The sequence below is a fragment of the Mauremys mutica genome, chromosome 2 (genome assembly GCF_020497125.1).
Source record: "Mauremys mutica isolate MM-2020 ecotype Southern chromosome 2, ASM2049712v1, whole genome shotgun sequence".
In the NCBI taxonomy this organism is placed as follows: domain Eukaryota; kingdom Metazoa; phylum Chordata; order Testudines; family Geoemydidae; genus Mauremys; species Mauremys mutica.
Window position 1 is genome coordinate 130952111 of NC_059073.1, and position 21956 is coordinate 130974066.

Consider the following 21956-nt stretch of genomic DNA (forward strand, 5'->3'; position numbering starts at 1 on the left):
GCATAATCCCACCACCTCCTTGAATGATGTTAACTATGCTGACAGGAGCACTCTTATATTGGCATATCTGCATCGATATTGGAGTTTTGCCAGCACAGCTATGCTGGTCGTGTGTATTTTTTTCACACCCCTAACCAACAAAACTTCATACCAGAGAATTGGCCTAATTGTTCCACTGACTTGTTGGGCGATACTGAGAAAGTTACTCTCTCTCTATACCTCCGTTTCCCCAGCTTTAAGACAGAGATAATGACACCACCCCCTGACACTGTAAAACACCTTGTGGTCCTGGACGTAGAGATTCCCTACAAGCCTGTGCATTCCCTGTGTAGCCTCCTCCTGTTTGGCCAATACCAAGTCACAGGGAGTGGCTGTCTGGGGCCAGGGTGTTTTTTTCCTAAAGTCATAATACCCTCCCGGAGCCCCCTCCTGCCCTATGTGGTACCATCACTCTCTGCAGCTAAGCTACAGGCAGCCCTGCGTGGGGGCCACAGGAATGGGGGGGGGCTGTGGCCGCAGGGCGGGGCTGTGGTGTTACTGCTGTGACAGCAGGGCGGGGGGGGGGGGGCTGTGGCCGCAGGGCGGGGCTGTGGCGTTACACCTGTGACGGGGGGGGGGGGGCTGTGCCCGCAGGGCGGGGCTGTGGCGTTACACCTGTGACGGGGGGGGGGGGCTGTGGCCGCAGGGCGGGGCTGTGGCGTTACACCTGTGACCGGGGGGGGGGGGGGCTGTGCCCGCAGGGCGGGGCTGTGGCGTTACCGCTCTGACGGGGGTCACGGAACCAGCCCCCTCCAGCCTGCGGGGGGGCGGGGGGAGGGCGCTAGGGGACCAGGAGGCCGCAGGGCGCCACTCACCTCCCAGGCCTGCCCGGCTCGCACCGCGTTCCGGACGCTCCCCTCGCCCCCCTCAGCAGAGCAGCCGCCCCCCGCCCCGGCGAATGGTCCGTGCCCGACGCGCCTGGATCGGTGACGCCCCGAGGATTCTGATTGGGTGACTTGCGCCCCAATTTACGACGGACCGGTTGCGAAAAGGCAAATGGCTTGCGACAAGAACGACATTGGTGCGCTGGCCTCTGATTGGCGTGTCCCCACAGCAGTGCGCTATGATTGGTGCAATCTCTAGGACACCCCCCCCCCCGGCTCAGCGTGACGGGAGTCCGCCCGACGGACAGAGGGCCCGTGCGCGAGCCAGCGACCGCGTGCTCCGGGCCCTGCTGCACAAAGAGCGCCTTTCCCCGGACCGCCGCCATCCCAACCTGACCGCGCCCCCTACCGGTCCTGGGCACATTGCGGGCACCAGCTGAGCTCACTCGCCCTTTCTTGCCTTCCTGGTTGGGCTGCGCCCTCCCGGCTGAAAGCAGAGCTCTGCCCCCACTGCTAGGCAGCACCTCCCAGCAGAGTACCCCCCCTCCTTGCTGCGGGGGGCATAGGCCAGCGCTTCCCAGGGGAGCACTGAGCCAAGGGCAGGTATAGCACCTGGCACCACAACCTGATCAGGTCTCTGGACCAGGGTGCCATGCAAGGCCAGCTCACACAGCCAGAGATGAACAGGCATTCAGCAAGGGTGACTAGATGTCCCGATTTTATGGGGGCAATCACAATATTCAGGGCTTTGTCTTATATAGACACCTATTACTCCACATCCCTGTCCTGATTTTTCACACGTATTATCTTATCACCCTACATTCAGCATCACCCAGTATGGCCAACAGTCAAAAGTCAACCCCCACCTTCAAACCATTTTTTAAAATGGGTGCTTTTTCTTCACTTCATTTCTGAGCCTGTCCGTGCTCTTTCTCATTTCTGTGCTCAGCTCATGGTTTCAGATTTCTCTCTGCAAGCAGGAGGGCTGGAAACTTCCATTTTTTTCTAGACGTAAACAAAAACCAAGATTCTCATATAGTCACAGCCCTCCAACAGCTGGGGTTTTAAGAAAAACTATCACAAGCGTCAGTAACAATGGAATTTACTATAGTACCCAAAGGGCTCAGTCATGTAGCTTAGCCCTATGGTTCTGGGTGCTATAATCACCTGAAGAAGAGCACTGTGTAGCTCAAAAGCTTGCATCTCCCATTAACAGAAGTTGGTCCAATAAAAGATATTACCTCACCCACCTTGTCTCTCTAATAATCATACATAGTAAGTAACAGCCCCAGCCCCAAAAAGCTTACAGTCTTGGTTAGTGAAAAGATGCAACAGCTGGAGAGGCTGAACAGAAGTAACCTCACCTTATTCTGGTTATCAGTCTCTCTCTCCGGTGGGGGTGGACAGCTCAGATATAAGAGCAGCACAATGAGAAAGAAACCCAGTAACAAACTCATAGTGGAACAAACAAACTAACTGACTCCCTTCCTCTTACCCCCATTTCTCTCCGTGGGTGTCTGGCTGGCCAGCTGGTTGTTCCCACCACTCCCATTCTATATCTCTTCTAGTTCCACATTGTGTAGGCCTTGTTTTCTCCTGTAGTGCTTGGATCTGGAGAGCGCTCCCCAAAATGTGTTTCCTCCTGCACATGGACTATGGCAGATACTGTCCCATTAACACTTACAAGAACATCTGTTGTTCCTCCTTCAAATCCTTTCTAATAACACTCAGGTCTGGGAAGAGAAACATGCTGTTGCTTTCAGACAGGATGTCCTGTTGCTCCAATTTTAGCAGCACATCTCTGTTCCTTCATGTCTACCAAAAGCTAAAATAAAAGCACCCCCATTATTTCCAGTGTCAGTGTTTCCTCCCATCCATATTCTGAAATATCTCACCACAAATATAGTTTTTTCTTAATATAAGCTTTCTGCAGTCATGATTAAGGCTAAGATTTTGTCATGGATATTTTTAGTAAAAGTCAGGGACAGGCCACGGGCAATAAAGAAAAATTCACGGAAGCCTGTGACCTGTCCCTGACTTTTACTAAAAATATCCATGATAAAATGGGAAGGGCTGGGCAGCTGTGAGCTCTGGGGACCCCCACCACCCATGGGGGTCGAAGCTCCAGGGTCCCCCTCCAACTGCTGCTCAGAACTGCAGGGTCCCCCTGCCGCCAGTGGCGGTGGGGAGCTGCTGGGGTCTCCCTTCTGCCGGTGGTGGCGAGGAGCTGCTGGGGTCTCCCTTCTGCCGGTGGTGGCGTGGAGCTGCTGGGGTCCCCCGCCTCTCCACAGAGGCAGGGAGCTGCGGGGATCAAAACAAAAAGAATCCTGACAATGGTATTGGTCCATTAAAGACGGAAATAGTAGAAATTTAAATAATAATTAGAAAAGGCAAACATGTTCAATAAATATTTCTGTTCTGTATTTGGGGAAAAACAGATGACATAGTCTCATCCTATGAGATGATAACATTCTTTCCATTCCACTAATATCTCTGGAAGATATTAAAAAGAAGCTACTCAAGTTAGACATTTTAAAATCAGCAGATCTAAATAACTTGCATTCAAGAGTTTTAGAAGAGCTGGCGGGGGAGTTCACTGGACTGTTAATATTGATTTTCAATAAGTCTTGGAGCACAGAAGACTGGAAGAAAGACTGGAAGAAAGCTAAAGTTGAAACAGTTTTTAAAAAGAATAAATGGGACAACCCGAGTAATTCTCCAGTCACTGACTATTTTTAAATCAAGCTTGGATGTTTTTCTAAAAAATGATCTCTAATAATTTGGGCAGGGTGTGGGGGGGAGTTCTATGGCATGTGTTATACAGGAGATCAGATTTTATGATCACAGTGCTCTCTACTGGCCTTGGAGTCTATGAATCTATGATATACAATTCACAGCGATAGCACCCCATTTATAAGCCTATGAAACATGGACAGTTTACTGCAAACACATTAAGTATCTTGTAAAATTTCATGTGTGCTATATCTGTTCTATTCTAAAGCTCTGGACACTCAATAATAGACTTAAACGTGGCAATTCTTCAACAAAAAAATTTCAAAAACAGACTCCAACAAGAAATTGCAGAACTAGAATTAATTTGCAAACTGGACACCATCAAATTAGGCCTGAATAAAGACTGGGAGTGGATGGGTCACTACAAAAGCTAATTTCTCCATACTAATTTCCCCCTACTGTTACTCACACCTTCTTGTCAACTGTTTGAAATGGGCCACCCTGATTACATTGCCCTCATTACCACGACAAAAGTGATTTTTCTTCCCTTGTTATTCTACTGTTGAGAATAGCCCACTTCCACTTTAATTGAATTGTCTCGTTAGCACTGACTCCCCAACTTGGTAAGGCAACTCCCATCTTTTCATGTACTGTGTATATATATACCTGTCTACTGTATTTTCCACTCCATGCATCTGATGAAGTGGGTTTTAGCTCACAAAAGCTTATGCCCAAATACATTTGTTAGTCTCTAAAGTGCCACAAGTACTCCTCGTTGTTTTTGCTGGTACAGACTAACACGGGTACCACTCTGAAAATGATGAGACAAAGTCTCAAACATTAAAGTCCTTGAAAAAGCAAAAACAAGCAGAAACAAGGCAATGTAATCAAAGCTCTACTTAAACAGACAGGTCATAGTATAAGAATGGGCAATGATAGACTCCCAACAAAACGTTTCTATAGTGAGCTGAAACTCAGAAAATGCAAGAGGGGTAGTCAATGAAAGCCCTTCACACTTCAGCAGAATCTCACCTCATGCAGCAGAACTACTGATAACTATGAAGACAGAGCCACAGACAGATCTGAATGGAAAGCAACTATACATAAAGGTTGTAAATACTTTGAGGAAGACAGATGTGAAAAATCAATCAAAAAGACAGCCAAATATCAAGAGGGAGCCTGCACATTCCTGTGTGATATCTGTTTATGATCTTCTCTTCACAGATTGGACTATACAGCCACATAAGAACACACATGACACCATGACATCACTGTTAAATGCAACAGTAATCTACCTATTATTTAGTTTCATTACTAAGAGACATTCTCACACTATTAATTTATTCTGAATTTAAAGCTTTTAGTAACATAGGTCTGTGAAAAGACACTCAAACAGGGTTTAAACATAGGATCCAGGAGACAGATATGGTTTGTTTCTGTTATTTATTCAGCCTATATGACAGATTCAGATTTTGCAGAATGCAAGTTTTCATTAAAAGAAGCCTATCTCTAGCTCTTACTATAGTAAAGAAAATCTTAAAAATATGAAACGTGTAGCCTATACATAACTGAGGCAGCGTGGTTTTCCTGAATCTGTACACAGCCTGAAATAACAGCTCAAAGGGTACGTCTACACTACGGGATTATTCCGATTTTACATAAACCGGTTTAGCAAAACAGATTGTATAAAATCGAGTGCACGCGGCCACACTAAACACATTAAATCGGTGGTGTGCGTCCACGGTCTGAGGCTAGCGTCGACTTCTGGAGCGTTGCACTGTGGGTAGCTATTCCGTAGCTATCCCATAGTTCCCGCAGCCTCCCCCGCCCCTTGGAATTTCCGGGTTGAGATCCCAGTGCCTGATGGGGCAAAAATCATTGTCGCGGGTGGTTCTGGGTACAGCCTCACCCCTCCCTCCCTGAAAGCAGCAGACAACAGTTTGCGCCTTTTTTGCTTTGTGAACTGTGCAGACGCCATAACACAGCAAGCATAGACCCTGCTCAGCTCAATACCGCAATCGTGCATGTTTTAAACACCTTGCGCACTCTCGTGCAGTATATGGTGAACCAGGACCTTCAAACCGAGGCGAGGAGGCGGCGGATACGGCAGTGCGACGATGACAGTGATGAGGACGTAGACACAGAATTCTCTCAAACCGCGGGCCCCTGCGCTTTGGAGATCCTGATGGTAATGGGGCAGATTCTATCCATTGAACGCCGATTTTGGGCCCGGGAAACAAGCACTGACTGGTGGGACCGCATTGTGTTGCAGGTGTGGGACGATTCCCAGTGGCTGCAAAACTTTCGCATGCGTAAGGGCACTTTCATGGAACTTTGTGACTTGCTTGCCCCTGCCCTGAAACGCCATAATACCAAGATGAGAGCAGCCCTCACAGTTGAGAAGCGAGTGGCGATAGCCCTGTGGAAGCTTGCAACTCCAGACAGCTACCGGTCAGTCGGGAATCAATTTGGAGTTGGAAAATCTACTGTGGGGGCTGCTGTGATGCAAGTAGCTAAAGCAATCACTAAGCTGCTGCTACGAAAGGTTGTGACTCTGGGAAACGTGCAGGCCATAGTGGATGGCTTTGCTGCACTGGGATTCCCTAACTGTGGGGGGGGGGGGGCGATAGATGGAACCCATATCCCTATCTTGGCACCGGAGCGCCAGGGCACCCAGTACGTAAACCGGAAGGGGTACTTTTCCATGGTGCTGCAAGCACTGGTGGATCACAAGGGACGTTTCACCAACATCCACGTGGGATGGCCGGGAAGGGTTCATGACGCTCGCGTATTCAGAAGCACTACTCTGTTTAAACGGCTGCAGCAAGGGAATTACTTCCCAGACCAGAAAATAACAGTTGGGGATGTTGAAATGCCTGCCGTTATCCTGGGGGACTGTAGCAGGGTGGATCCCTGCTCCGGGCTTTTAAGGGGTTAGAAAGGTGGCCTGACAGGGCTGAGCTGATTAGGGAAGTGGCTGCAGCTGGGGGCCACGCCCCAAACTGAGGAGCAGGGCCTTATAAAAGGCAGGGAAGCCAGGAGCCCAGACAGTCTCACTCTGGCGATAGAGAGAGATGGGCCTGGCTGCTTAGTAGATGAGACAAGATACCTAGGGTGAAGCAGGGCCGGGGACAGGCTAAGGAGCTGGGGAGCTCTGGTCTGGAAAGCCCCAGGCTGCGGCCTAGTAGAGGGCAGAAGGTACTGGGAGGTTGCAGAGGGCACCTTAAGGGTAGGACAAAGCAGCAGGTCCAAACCCTCCTTTGCCGATGATGAGTACTGGATACTGCAGTCCGCCCCAGCGAATGGGGGCTAAATAGGGACTGGGCAGTAGCCACTACTGAGGCGAAGTGGGGATAGTAGGGTGGGGGGTTCCCAAGGAAGGGGAAACCCAGACAGAGTAGGAAAGGGGTTACTGCCAGGGGACAGCACCCCAGAGAGAAGGGCACCGGGTCCAGGGAGGGACACGGGGGCCTACGAACAGGTGGATCACCGGCCTGCAGAGGGTGCTCCAGGGCTGGACTGAGCTAAATACGGAGAGCAACCAGTAGGAGGCGCCGCAGGGGTGAGTCGACCCGTTTACAGGGACCCAGCCTACCCCTTGATGCCATGGCTCATGAAGCCATACACAGGCAGCCTGGACAATGGTCAGGATCTGTTCAATTACAGGCTGAGCAAGTGCAGAATGGTGGTGGAATGTGCATTTGGCCGTTTAAAGGCGCGCTGGCGCACATTACTGACTCGCTCAGACCTCAGCCAAACCAATGTCCCCTATGTTATTGCTGCTTGCTGTATTCGCCACAATCTCTGTGAGAGTAAGGGGGAGACCTTTATGGCGGGGTGGGAGGCTGAGGCAAATCACCTGGCCGCTGATTACGCGCAGCCAGACACCAGGGAGATTAGAAGAGCACACCAGGAAGCGGTGCGCATCAGAGAAGCTTTGAAAACGAGCTTCATCAATGGCCAGGGTACACTGTGACTGCTGTGTTGGTTGATGAACACCCACCCCCCCTTGATTGACTCATTCCCTGTAAGCAACTCACCCTCCCCCTTCGAGTACAGCTTACTTATGCAAATAAAGTCACTATAGTATAAAAATCATGAATTCTTTATTAATTCATTATAAAAAGAGGGAGAGAAGTAAGGGTGTGGTTTGGGAGGAGGATAGGAGGGATGGAGAAGGCCATTAAAAAAATTTCACAGTAACGACAGCCTTCTGGTTGGGCTGTCCACGGGGGTGGAGTGAGCGGGTGCACGGAGCCTGCCCCCACGCGTTCTTACACGTCTGGGTGAGGAGGATGTGGAACATGGTGAGGGTTGAGGGTGGTTATACAGGGGCTGCAGCGGCACTCTGTGATCCTGCTGCCGTTCCTGAAGCTCCACCAGACGCCGGAGCATGTCAGTTTGATCACGCAGCAGCCCCAGAGTTGCATCCCGCCACCGCTGATCTTCCTGCCGCCACCGCTGATTTTCCTGCCGGTCTTCCTGCCGCCACCTCTCATCTCGGGTGTCCCTCCTGTCCTCACGTTCACTGGCATCTTTCCTGTAATTTGATACCACGTCCTTCCACTCATTCAGATGAGCTCTTTCATTGCGTGTAACTTCCATAATATCCGAGAACATTTCATCTCGCGTCTTCTTTTTCCTCTGCCTTATCTGTGCTAGCCTTTGGGATGGAGGAGGGACGCTTGAAAAATTTGCAGCTGCATGAGGGAGAGAAATATTTAAAAAGATACATTTTACAGAACAATGGTTATACTCTTTCACAGTGAACAGCACTATTCACCTTACATAGCACATGTGATTTCCCTACAAGGTCGCATTTTTCATCTTAATACTGAGTGCCTGCAGCTCTGGAGTTACAGATCTCACAGACACAGGTCCAGGCATCAGAATTCAGCTTGCATCCGGCCATGGTAAGCCACTGTCTTTCGGCTTCTGAAGTGATTGACCCCTCCCCCCAACGCATGGCTAATACCACGCTAGCTCCCTGCTAATCAACATCCTTCCCACCCCCCCCCCACTGCGTGGCTGGTAGCTTGGGGAACCATCCCCGCTGACCAAACACGAAAAAGATCATCGGCATTTCACTCCTCCCCTCCCCCCGCTTGGCTACGTGCAGGAAAGGTTTTTTTTTAAGCTGCTGCAGTCCACGAACCCAATAGGAAAATGGCCATCCCCCTTACTTAAATTCCTGATTTTTAACCAGGTTACCCTGAATGATATCACTTTGCTGAGGATAACACAGCGAGATAAAGAACGGATGCTTCTTGAATGCCAGCAATCACCGGGACCATACGCAGCTATGCTTTGCCATGCAATGATACCTGATTACTTGCTACATGCATGGCGTGGTAAAGTGTCCTACCATGGTGGGCGGAACAAGGCTGCCTTGCCCAGAAACCTTCTGCAAAGGCTTCTGGAGTACCTCCAGGAGCGCTTCATCGAGATGTCCCTGGAGGATTTCCGCTCAATCCCCGGACATGTTAACAAACCTTTCTAAGTAACTATACTGTCTGCGAATGCATCCCAAGTCCTCAGGGCAAATGAATCATTAAAAAACGCTTGCTTAAAAAACAATGTTTGCTATTTGCAAAGGTACACTCACCAGAGGTCCCTTCCATGGCGTCATTGTCTGGGATAGTTGCTTGGGAGGGCTGGGAGGAGGGTAATTCCGTCAGGGTGAGAAAAAGCTCCTGGCTGCTGGGGCTCACGGAGTGCTGTGTGCTCTCTGCTAGGTCGTCCTCCTCTTCTTCATCTTCATCTTCCCCGTCCGCAAAGTCCTCAGACATGGCAGAGATTACAACCCCCACCTCGGAATCCACGGTCAGAGGTGGGGTACTTGTGGCGCAGCCCCCTAAAATTGCATGCAGCTCAGCATAGAAGCGGCATGTTTTTCGACCTGCCCCGGACCTACCGTTTGCTTCTTTGGTTTTCTGGTAGGCTTGTCTGAGCTCCTTAACTTTCACTCTGCACTGCACGGAGTCCCTGCTGTGGCCTTTATCCGTCATAGCCTTAGAAATTCTTTCAAATACTTTTTCATTTCGTCTTTTGGAACGCAGTTCTGTTAGCACTGAATCCTCTCCCCATATAGCGATCAGATCCAGTACCTCCCGTGCAGTCCATGCTGGGGCTCTTTTTCGATTCTCAGGAGACTGCATTGTTACCTGTGCAGATGAGCTGTGCGTGGTCACCTGTGCTGATGAGCTCTCCACGCTGGGGAAGCAGGAAATGAATTTCAAAAGTTTGCGGGGCTTTTCCTGTCTACCTGGCCAGTGCATCAGAGTTCAGAATGCTGTCCAGAGCGGTCACAGTGGTGCACTGTGGGATACCGCCCGGAGGCCAATACCGTCGATTTGCGGCCACACTAACCCTATTCCGATATGTTAATCCCGATATTAGCGCTACTCCTCTCGTCGGGGAGGAGTACAGAAACCGATTTAAAGAGCCATTAAAATCGATATAAGGTGCCTCCTAGTGTGGACGGGTGTGGCGTTAAATCGGTTTTACGCTCCTAAAACCGGTTTAAACGCCTAGTGTAGACCAGGCCTAAGAGATGTGAACTAGTCATCTAATTGGGATGCAACTCTTGAATCATGTCATGAGCCATATTTTACAATAATAAAAGTACATGATTGAGCATGTAACTTGCATGGTTATTACCACTTTGTCAACAAATCAGTTAATTGCGTGCACAACAAAACAAATAATTTTAAACAGCAATTTGTCTTCTCAACAGAATTAATTTGGTACCCTTACTGTAAATAACTGAATATGCTGTACACCACAACACAGAATATATGGCAATGAAGGCAACAACAGTGTGAGTCCTTGTAGTCACCCCCGTTCTAATGCAGCATTGAAGGCATTAACAATCCTTGGTCTTTTGACAGCCATGCTGGGCAACCCACCTTCCTCCATCAGAGTGAAGTAGGATGAAATTTTTTCAACAAATATGTTATGTGGCAAAAATACACTTTTGATTGAGCTGAAACTATTCATAAATTTGACCAAGTTAGTTTGGGCCATCTTCAGAGAAGTGAGAGACAGCATGTCTGTCCATCTATCAGCCTAGCAGTTAGAGCACGTACCTGGGATGTGGGAGATGTGTATTCAAATCCCTCCTCTAAATCAGGCAGACAGAAGATTTGAATCCACAACTCCTACCTCCCAGTGAGAGGCTTAATCACCAGAGAACCAGATTTCCACTACATGCATCCGACGAAGTGGATATTCACCCACGAAAACTCATGCTCCAAAACGTCTGTTAGTCTATAAGGTGCCACAGGACTCTTTGCTGCTTTCACCAGAGAACTGTCATTTTCGCTAACTCTCTCTTTTTGGCCCAATGAATATTTAAGTATTTATACAAAGTAGAACACCTTTCACAGGAGAGCATGAGACTGACTCATCTCAGAATTGTCTACACTAGCCTGGTGGTTAGAATGCTCATCTAGGAGGGTACTGCTCTGAGTTGAATCCCTGAGCCAGTGTGTGGATTCAAACCTTGGTCTTCTCCTTCCCAAGCAAGTGCCCTAACCACTAGAAGTCACACACATATTTGCTGACAAATTTTCAGAATCTATTATTGTTTCTGATTTTTTGGTTTGCAGGTTGAACCAAAAAATAAATAATTTACCCAGTTCTAGATATAAGATGCCTTAAACAAAACCTTTTAAAAGCAACCCAAACCAGCAGGGGGCACCGTTGAGATTTGCATGCAGGACACTGAAAGTCTGCTGTCTATACATCTCTACCTCAATATAATGCCACCCGATATAACACGAATTCGGATATAACGCGGTAAAGCAGTGCTCCGGGGGGGGGGAGGGGGGCTGCGCACTCCATTGGAACAAAGCAAATTCAATATAATGCGGTTTCACCTATAACGCAGTAAGATTTTTTGGCTCCCGAGGACAGCATTATATCGAGGTAGATGTGTACTTCTAATTCCCCTACCTCTCTAGGTGTCATGTAACAAAAATTAGATTCACATTGGTTCTCCCTATATTGGCCTAAACTCTCCACTCCTCCCTTGATTTATCCAGAACCTTAAAAAGGCTAAATCCTCACCTGGAGAACATACAGATCATTGTAGACCTTTGTTTTTGTGAACAGGTTTGCACAAAAAGACGAGTCTTTCACTGTGGCTTAAAAATGGCAAGACTCCAATTCTTCTTGTGTATCCCATGTAATGTTTACACAAATGTACCAATATATATTTCAAATGTAAGGTGCTAATCCTGGTGAATGAGGTCCTGTCTCTGACTTGGTTTGAAAAGTAATTGAAAAACCAATACATACCTCAAAAATACATGGTAATGTTATCTCCACAAAACCTTCAGCTAGTGTATCACGGGTGGTCTACAATAACACAAGTACAAATTCAAGGACTAAAGACAAGATTAAAACATGTAATGTAATAAACAATGAGAATCAAGATATCCACCGCCTTAAAGTCCTCTGCCTGCTTTTCCTTTGATTCTGGTCTAAAACTGCTGTGTACTGTTTCTGTGAACTATTGAACAGTTGCTGAATTTCATATTAGAAATAATTCAAAGGAATAATAATTATAACCATCAATTTCAGCCAGAAAACACAATTTTCAGATGAAAATTAAGTAATGTGAAATGAGACCTTGCCAAGCAGCTTCTGGGCAGCAAGCAGCAAAGAGCAACTATTAGCATGTCTGAAGCTCCATTGACATTGGGACTGTTCTTAAGTCCTTCACAGCCATAAATCTGTAACCATAGCATCTGTCCTTACTGGGATCATCCATGGACTTAGTAACAAGCAATTGGTTATTTATAAGTTTTCATGTTCCCTATCAATGTTCAAGGAACTTTTGGAGGAGGATTTTACTTCCCCTTTTCAAATTCAGTAAAGGCTTGAACTGAGAGGCTTAGGTTGGACTTCAGCTGTTAAAAACTCTAAATACAAATAATCTTCCAACCTGCTCCATTACCAAAAGCTGACAACCAGGACAGACAGAAAGCAATTTATGGTGAAGAGAGGCTAGAAGAAGAGTTCCAAAAGAGTGCTCTAATGGCTAAATGTGGAGACTGTGGAGTAAGCGCAGCTTTGGCCACTCTCCAGTTTAATTCATCTTAGGCCTTGTCTTCACTAGGAAAAAAGGAGTATTTTGCCACCTATTAGCTTTAGGCTTCCCCCTAGTTAGAGTTTACCTCAACCTGCTAACATGTGAAAACTAAAACTGCCCTGTCCATACTAGAATGTTAGCATATGTTAGCTAATAGATGGTAAAACACCTTTTCTTCCTAGTGTGGATGCACACTTGGATTGGGAGATCTACCTTTCTATTTAGGTACTTTCTAACCCCCATTACCTTAGCATCTGTTGCCTCCCAATCTGAAAGAATAATAATAATCTCTCTTCCTTCCCAGCCTGTAAGAGAAATAATTTGATTAATTTATAGGCAGTTTGTGTGAGTGAGTGGGTGTGTTGGGTATCCATTTGTGTGTGAAGAAATTATTGAAGGGAAACTAAATTGAAGAGATGAGATTTACATTTAGAAACCAACTTAATTACATTGATACAACTTTCTTGTAGACAAGATCTTAGTTCTGAATAGGGTGAGGCTTGGTATCACTCATCTCTTGCAGAAGTGAGTTTCAAAGTGTAGGTCTGGCTCCTGTGAAAGTTCTGTCCCTCACACTCATGAGCCTCCTACTGTTGGTCAACAGTTTCATTGTTTTTGGGGAAAGCAACTGTTGTGGGAGGTCATCACTGTGGACACAGAGACGATTTCTTGGGTAGCCAGGGCCATTTGCATGGAGGGTTTTGAATATCTGAACCGATATCTTGAAATAGACTCTGTATTCAGTGAGGACTAAATACAGAGGAAGGAACACTGGGGTGATGTGTCCACTAAGAAGACAACTGCATTTTGTATTGATTGATGATTTTCCAGGTGTGAAGCTTCATTCCTAGATACGAGTTGCAATAAAGGAGCCTGGAGGTACATTCATGGACACTACAAATTCTATTAGGCAAAATCTCATTTCTGCTTTTCCCTTCTAAGAACTGTTTTGTTTTTCTATTGCAGGTAAACTCAGCCAGAAAGAAATTTCTGTTAATGTACCGAGGAAGATAAAAACACAAACAAATACTGGAGTACATTTACTTTTTAGTTGCAAAAGTATATAGATGTAAATTACCTGCCTCTCTCATGCTCCTGGCAAATTGGTAACGTGGCCCTTGATGGTGAAATCTGAATGACCCTAGATTAGCAATTGGGTTTCTAGTACAGGCAACACAACAGAAATATAGAAAAAGGGGTATGGATGAAATGTAAATGATGACTCAAGTGTTTTCTTCTATGATTTGATTATGCTATGTTTAAATATGTGTTGAATTAATCAGTTCTCAGTCAGAGACAAGTAGCAGAAAGGAACAGATCATTTTACTGCTCATTAAATAGATTTTGGCAACTCGTACTCACACATTTCTTAGCTTCAGTTTATGCCCTTTTCTTTCTCTGCCTGTTATCCTGGCAAATGAATTATTTCCTATAACCTTGGCTTATGTACGTACCCTCTGAGAGTTTTAGCACCCTCATTGCCCTCTTTGGTGCCTTTTTGGGATGTGCCTAGCATAGTGTGGGCACTACTGGAAACAAGAGTAATCTTCAATATCCTTTTTGCTACACAAAACCCTGAACTGTGTCCAGCACTCCAGGTTTGGTCTCATTGCCCCTGTGACCCCTTCTCATTCCTTCTTTATCCCTCTATCACTACCTCCTTTTTGCTCTTTGATTTCTTGTTGGCTGAGCTGGTAAATTTAGTTTTCTGTTATCATTGTTTGCCAGACCTTTCTTCTAATCAGTGCCTTGCTGATGGGGATAATTTAGGGCAGAATCCACTTTATCCTTTTCAGTCCTACCTCTATTATTTTATTATATTTTTGTACATTAAAACACAAAAGTCCCTTGTCGGCTCCAGCCTCCATTCAGTTCTGGGCCTTTCAATCCAATGCCCTGCTCTATGGTACCAGCTGGTCTTCCTAGTTATGTCTTCAGCAAATTTGCACATCTTGCATATTCCCTTTTCTGTGTCATTGATATATTGTGAGCAAAACTGGGCCCAACAGAAATGCCTGCAACATTTTACTTGTCATACCTCTGCTACCTGATCTATAACCATTTACTATAATTCTCTCATCTCTGTTACTAAGTCAATTGTTATGCAATTGAGGATTTCAGTTGCTAATATTAGATAGCCTTTTATTTTGCTGCTTCACTACTGTCTGTTCTCATTGTCACTTTCCAAAAGCAATTAATCAAGTGTGTTAAACATGCCTTCACTTTTGGAAATCCCTGGGTACTGTCTTTCTCTTACAACATACTGATTTAAGAAGGGCACCCTTTCTGGCCTCCTGAATGAGCTGCATACATGCAATATATGCAGCAGAGTAACACCTACCTGCTTCACTGTGCAGGCCAGTTAATTATACATAAACACAAACAGCCCTTTGTTACCTGTCCGTCTGAAGATCATTTCTCTCTCCTTATGGTGACGTCATCTGCTTTTTTTTCCATCTCGGCTCTAGAGTTGGCGATGCCAGGAATATTTCTTTCTTTTCCTTTGTAAATCCAGAATATAAATCACCCTTTATTAATGAGCCTTCTAAATTAGTTGAGTGACTGTTACCCTCTGTCAATGCAACATGCACACATGGTGAGCTATTGGAGCACTATATCAATGAAAGGAGTTGTTATTGTATCACAACAACATTTAATTATCCTTAATATAGCATCAAAGATGTACATGGAGCTGATCAGTAGATAATATGTGCCTCTGCCCTGAGGAGCAGCTTCTCATCATTATAGTGCTATTATACAAAAGCTTCTCATTATTATACCGCTGTTTTATCACCAGTGTCCTAACTCAGCCTTAAATATATTCCAAATAACTTGCAAAATAAATTTAAACAACATGCCCAGCGGCTTCCTTAATGAGAGGTGTATTCCAGGTATACATGGCAGAAACATGGACCTCTGAGTCTGATAGCTAGGATATAGGAACTCTACACCCATTGGGAGGTATTTACAGTAGTTTTATGGCCACTTTCTGACAGCTCTACATGATGCCACATGATCCATCCCCTGTCACCCATTCCCAGCTTCTGGCAAACAGAAGCTAGGGACACCATCCCAGCCCATCCTGACTAATAGCCATTGATGGACCTATCCTCCATGAACTTATCTAGTTCTTTTTTGAACCCTGGTATAGTCTTGGCCTTCACAACATCCTCTGGCAAGGAGTTCCACAAGTTGACTGTGTGTTGTGTGAAAAAATACTTCCTTTTGTATGTTTTAAACCTGCTGCCTATTAATTTAATTTAGTGACTCCTAGCTCTCATATTCTGAGGAGTAAATAACACTTCCTTATTTACTTTCTCCACACCAGTCATGATTTTATAGACCTCTATCATATCCCCCCCCTTAGTCATCTCTTTTCCAAGCTGAAAAGTCCCAGTCTTATTAATCTCTCCTTATATAGAAGTCGTTCCATACCACTAATAATTTTTGTTGCCCTTTTCTAAACCTTTTCCAATTCCAATATATCTTTTTTGAGATGGGGTGATCACATCTGCACACAGTATTCAAGATGTGGGCATACCATGGATTTATATAGAGGCAATATGATATTTTCTATCTTATTATCTACGCCTTTCTTAATGATTCCCGACATTCTGTTCACTTTTTTGACCTTCGCTGCACATTGAGTGGATGTCTTCAGAGAATTATTCACAATGATTCCAAGATCTCTTTCTTGAATGGTAACAGCTAATTTAGACACCATCATTTTATATATATAGCTGGGATTATGTTTTCCAATGTGCATTAGTTTGCATTTATCAACATTGAATTTCATCTGCCATTTCGTTCCCCAGTCACTCAGTTTTGTGAGATCCTTTTCTACCTCTTTGCATTCTGATTGGGACTTAACTATCTTGAGTAGTTTTGTATCATCTGCAAATTTTGCCACCTTACTGTTTACCCCTTCTTCCAGATAATTTATGAATATGTTGAATAGGACTGGTCCCAGTACAGACCCCTGGGGGACACCACTTCTTACCTCTCTCCATTCTGAAAACTAACCATTTATTCCTACCCTCTGTTTACTATCTTTTAATGAGTTACCAATCCATGAGAGGACCTTCCCTCTTATCCCATGACAGCTTAGTTTGCTTAAGCGCCTTTTGTGATGGACCTTGTCAAAGGCTTTCTGAAAATCTAAGTACACTGTGTCCACTGGATCCTCCCTGTCCATGCTTGTTGACCCCCTCAAAGAATTCTACAACAAATTATGTTCATTTATGTGTCTGACAATTAATGCTGTTTGAGTTCCTGAGGGCTTGTCTACACTTAAAATGCTGCATGAGCACTGCTGCAGCTGTAGCACTTCAGTATAAATACTACCTATGCTGATGGGAGAAGTCCTCCCATCCCTGTAGGCCTCCCCAAGAGGCAGTAGCTAGGCTGATAGAGGAATTCTTCCATTGACCTAGTGCTGGTCTACACCGGGGTTAGGTCGGTATAGCGATGTCTCTCAGGGGTATGGATTTCCCTGAGAAACATAGCTATACCGTTGTAAATTCCTAATGTAGACCAGGCCTTAATTGTGCATTTTTTACCCGAGAGAGGCAAGGTGAGTGAGGTAATATATTTTATTGGACCAACTTCTGTTGGGGAGAGAATCTGGTCCAATAAAAGATATGACCTCACACCGTTTGTCTCTCTAATATCCTGGGACTGACATGGCTACAACTACAACTACACTGCACACAACATTTCTTATCTTGACATCTTTGGATTTCTTTCAAGTGTAACCTTAACTAGGAATTTTGTGGATTTATTATGCTTCATTTGGGGATAATTATAATATCCCTATTAGTTATATTTTTACCCTTAATTTACTAATATGTATTCTCAAACTCACTTCCACCTTCATGTAGGTTTTATTTTGTCTGAGAATACATATATGACTCCCTTTTAAGAACTATCTCTACTATCTCTGCAGGAAAGTCCTTTCCCCTTCCCCAAGATCAGGGGTGAGGCATACTGGATGGTGAGTGTTTGTGGAAAGCTTGCCCTGCTGTTCTGCTTTAGCTAAACAGAAGCCAACGCCTTTCACCAGCACTAAATCTACACAATTTTTTAAAGCCAAAGATTGTATACAAATTAGCTAATTAAATCATTTGCACAAAACATCTCACATGGAACTGCACAAAACTTGGTAGCTATAACCATTCCCTATTTTCTGCACAAGTCAACAGCAGTGCTGGGCATTTGGGACTACCGAGGCATTGCTATGATAAAAGGCCAAAAGGTAAATGAACTCTAGAATAAAGCATGAAATATCACAGACATGGCCACATAACCGCATTGTAACAAACTGTAAAAAGTCCATGATTTTTCACAAACATAATTAAATCAGTGACTAATTGGGATCGTTAGGGCTTTTATCTTCTGCTCTCTATTGGATAAAATTGAGAGTCCCTGCAGTTTGAAAGGGTCTTATCTGTATTGATGAAGTTTGCCCCAAATATTATGAGTTGATCTACAGACTTTGTGATTGTGAGCTGAATGCAGAAGGTCATCTTTTCTGCAGTGGTTTTTCATCCCTAGCATGGTCAGAAGTTTCAGTCTTTCCTTCCAGACTTTGACATTTTCATAGTAACCTAACTAACCTTGCCCAGGAGAACCAAAATGAACTGTTCTCCCCCATCCCTTTCCTAGTACAAAGACCACACAGGCCTCCCCAACCCCTAAGGAATTGGCCAGTCTGGAAGCAATGAAGATTAGCCAGTGTCCTAAAGTTTATTAATTGCTCTTAGTTTATTCATTGTACAAGAGCCAGAATCCTTCAGCAAGGAGAGATTTAAAATAAAGATTTATTATTTATTATAGTATATTTATATTTTCCATTATACATTAAGGTCCTGACCACTCATGAACATTAAAGATCCTGTGATGCTTTTCATAACATTATGGATATTAACCCAGATGTCCTGGCCAAATTCCAGCTTAGTAACTATATCCTGCCTTCCTAAATGCCCCCTCTGCAGTTAGATATAGGATTCCTCTTCACTTCCTCTCCAAAACTGTTATGCAGTGTTAGTGTGTACTGTCAGACAGCTGCTGCCTTTGACCTCAAAGCAGATGCACGTCAGTTTTGTGTGAAGTGATCCTTGAGTAGAGCTTGTGTATCTGTTTAAGTTTGTAAACTATTTGGGATCCTTGGCTGAAAAGAGCTCTCAGGGGTAAGAAGAAGAAAGAGCCAATTTAAATGCCAAATCATCATTATGCCTCTAATATAGCACAGCTCTGGGTCAATGGGTTGAGAACTCTATGTCTGCACAGATCTCACCTCTACATGGATTTTGAGAGTTAGATGTTAATTGATCCTAATGGATAATATGTTTATACTAGTAGATTTCATTTGAGGGAGAAACCGTAAACATTTGATATTCAACATAAGGATCTATGTGAATAAAAGCAACATTATTACCAGGTGAAAATGGCTACAGAACAGCAAGGAATGGATAGTAATGCATGCTTTTTTTAATCACCATAATATTTGTGGCATTAATGATGCCATACATATTATTATTATCAAAATTACTATTAAATAAATACCATTTGTTTGGTTTCGGGTAAACCCCTAAACAAATGGGGTATTTATCATCACAATACTTTTCCCTTTTTAAAAGAAACAAGTTTTCCTGCATTGGCTAAGCCTGCTACAGAGCTGTGCCAAACAGAAGATACAGCAGTAAACTCTGTAAAGAGTTCTCTACAAGTCTTTCTTCTCTATAACTTTGTCATGAAAAATCATGGACACTTTCCCAAGGTAACTTTATTTTAAACAATAAAATAATTAAAGAGCCCTGACCAGGCAAAGAAAAGCAATGTTAGTATTACTATTTTCTATTCATCTATTTCTAGGGTGACCAGATGTCCCGATTTTATAGGGACAGTCCCAATTTTGGGGTCTTTTCTTATATAGGCTCCTATTACCGCCCCCACCCCATCTCGATTTGTCACATTTGCTGTCTGGTTACCCTATTCCCAAAATCTTGCTATTCTTTTTGGATTTTTCAAAAAAACCCAAATAATTGTACATCTTTTATCTGCAAAAGTTCTCATGCCAACTCATGAGCAACCCTACAGTAAATTAATGAGCACACAACAAAACAGTTTTTGTCAAGGAAATAGATTTCCATTTCAAGTTTCCAAGGAGTTATGGAAAAATAATCATAAAATTATTATATAAGATACCTTGACAAGATCCTGTGGGCTCTTCTGGCCTTTGAGAGACACCTGGATCACTTGGGACACTACTCTGAAATTCAAACTTTTCCAAGAATGTTCTGGTGTCCTGCTAGTACCTGTGGAGAGCAATTTGCAGTTACACAACTGGTTACTGCTGCAGAACTGCAGCTTGTCTGCTTCTGAGCTGTCAAAGTGGAGACCATATTTCATTCTAAACTAAATAAATGCTCTTCCCAGAATTGCTGGGGATTTTACTATAAACCTAAAGGGGAAACTAAAAGGAGAAGAGTCCAGTGAAAGATGCTTCCAGCGCTGAATTCAGAGTGTTGTTGGTTAGTATAGGAAGAGCCTGAGGAAACAAAGGTCAGCAAAAAGCCACAGCTGAGTTAAGAAGTGCATATCCCAGTGAAAGATGAGTGCAGCCACAGCCAAAGGACTGGGCATTTGAGAAATGATGTTGCCAAAGTGTACATTATCTTGATGGGTAAAACAACTTTTTATTATCTGCAGCATGCCATATGCAATGATCTTGCTGGTGTAATTGTCAGTTTGTGCTGTGAAAATGGAAAGCAGGGTGAGGGGGAGAACAGGCAGTATTTGACTTCTGAAAAAATTCCTTATTTTAATTGTATCACTTTGAACATTTTATAATTTGATATAATAAATCCAACCTAATGTAATAAGAGAAAGGCATCATTTAGTTTCACGTTTGTGTGTTCAATCCTCTCAGTTTCACTTTCCTTACCTTCAACTCCCAGAAATTATCCTCACCTCTTCATTATCTTTCTCACATTCAGCACCACAGCTCTGGGACGACAGGACCTGTGCAGCACCCCCACACCTGAGTCATATGGGCTTGGAGGGAAAAGACACCGCAGGGAAGAGCCAGCTTGGAGAGAGGTGGGGAGAGGAAAGGGAGGAGGCCGAGAAATTCTTAAGCCTGCAAGAGCAGATGCAGAAGTCGCTGGAACAGGGACTTGTGGACACGGATGTCAGAATCCTTTCTGCTTTCGGACTCTGCCCTTCAGCTGCTTACTCCAACAACTTCTGCTCCCCTTCTGTCTCTTCCGCCTGCCCTGAATGCTCCCCTCCCTGCCTTCGCCTGCCCACTGTGTTTCCATTTAGCTAATCCCATAACAATTCCCCCAAAGAATTAAACAACAACCCATCAGATCCCCACAAAACAATCTTGACACCAGCATGACATTTGCAAACCATCATTCTGCTTGTGTGTTCTGTCTTTTCCCCTAACCTTTGCCTGTGCTGTCAATTTAAACTGAAAACCCTTCAGGGCAGGGACTGTCTATTACTCTGTACAGTGCCTAGCACAATGGGACCTTGTTCTCGGTTGCTCCCCAGACAGTATCATAATGCAAATAATAAACAGTTTACTCACCCAAACAATCCCTTTTAACTTGGATAAATTATTGTTGTTAGTGTTAAACAAGTTCCTCTTGCCCCAAAAGAGAAGTTTCTGAATTCAAGACATTAAATGGAAAGAAAATTAGAAAAAGCCAAAAGTTTACTTTACTAATTCCCTGTCTCAAAACAGCTTACAATAATAGAACAAACCTATTCTTGCTTTTATTAAAATATATATTTAAATACAAGAAGGTCCATCCAAAACTACAGAAGACCCCTGTCCTGCAAGTTATTGGTCAAAATCATAAACTGCCTATAACACTGTATAGATAAAATTGTGCTTCCATGAATATGCAAATCAAAAATCAGATCTAAAGCAAACTAAACTTTCTAAAAAGAACAGGAGTACTTGTGGCACCTTAGAGACTACAAATTTATTTGAGCATTGTTGAGATGAGTTCCTGTCTGCATCCTGTAAAACTTGCCCATACCGGTATTGCCCTGGCCTCTTCTTTTGCCATTCAGTGTTGAACGCATTCTAAAACAATATGCATTTCCTCACCTTTTGCGAGCGAAGCCAGACTTTAAGGCACCTGCTCCCCTACTTGGTGTAAACTTTGCTTGTGCCAATCAGAAACGAACACAAACAGGTTTTGGGCCCCGTCCCCTATGACACTTCTATGATGTCATAGTTGGTACTT

The 21956-nt window shown here is 44.3% G+C and overlaps 1 protein-coding gene across 4 annotated transcripts in view; it reads right to left on the reverse strand.

Annotated features, from left to right (window-relative positions):
- AP3M2 (adaptor related protein complex 3 subunit mu 2) overlaps positions 1 to 21718 on the reverse strand; it is a 37475-nt gene extending 15757 nt beyond the window's left edge. For 2 of the 4 annotated variants that reach the window (XM_045004440.1, XM_045004439.1), the window contains exons 1-8: positions 21290 to 21718; positions 20665 to 20833; positions 19900 to 20009; positions 15091 to 15194; positions 12940 to 12998; positions 11898 to 11957; positions 2359 to 2688; positions 1730 to 1868 (exon numbers count right to left, since the gene is read on the reverse strand). The gene's annotated coding sequence lies outside the window, so the exon portion shown is untranslated. Of the gene's footprint in view, positions 1 to 854; positions 1004 to 1729; positions 1869 to 2358; positions 2689 to 11897; positions 11958 to 12939; positions 12999 to 15090; positions 15195 to 19899; positions 20010 to 20664; positions 20834 to 21289 lie in introns of those variants that run through there. The other 2 variants (XM_045004438.1, XM_045004442.1) reach the window with 2 other exon arrangements.
- Positions 21719 to 21956: the final 238 nt, after the last annotated feature.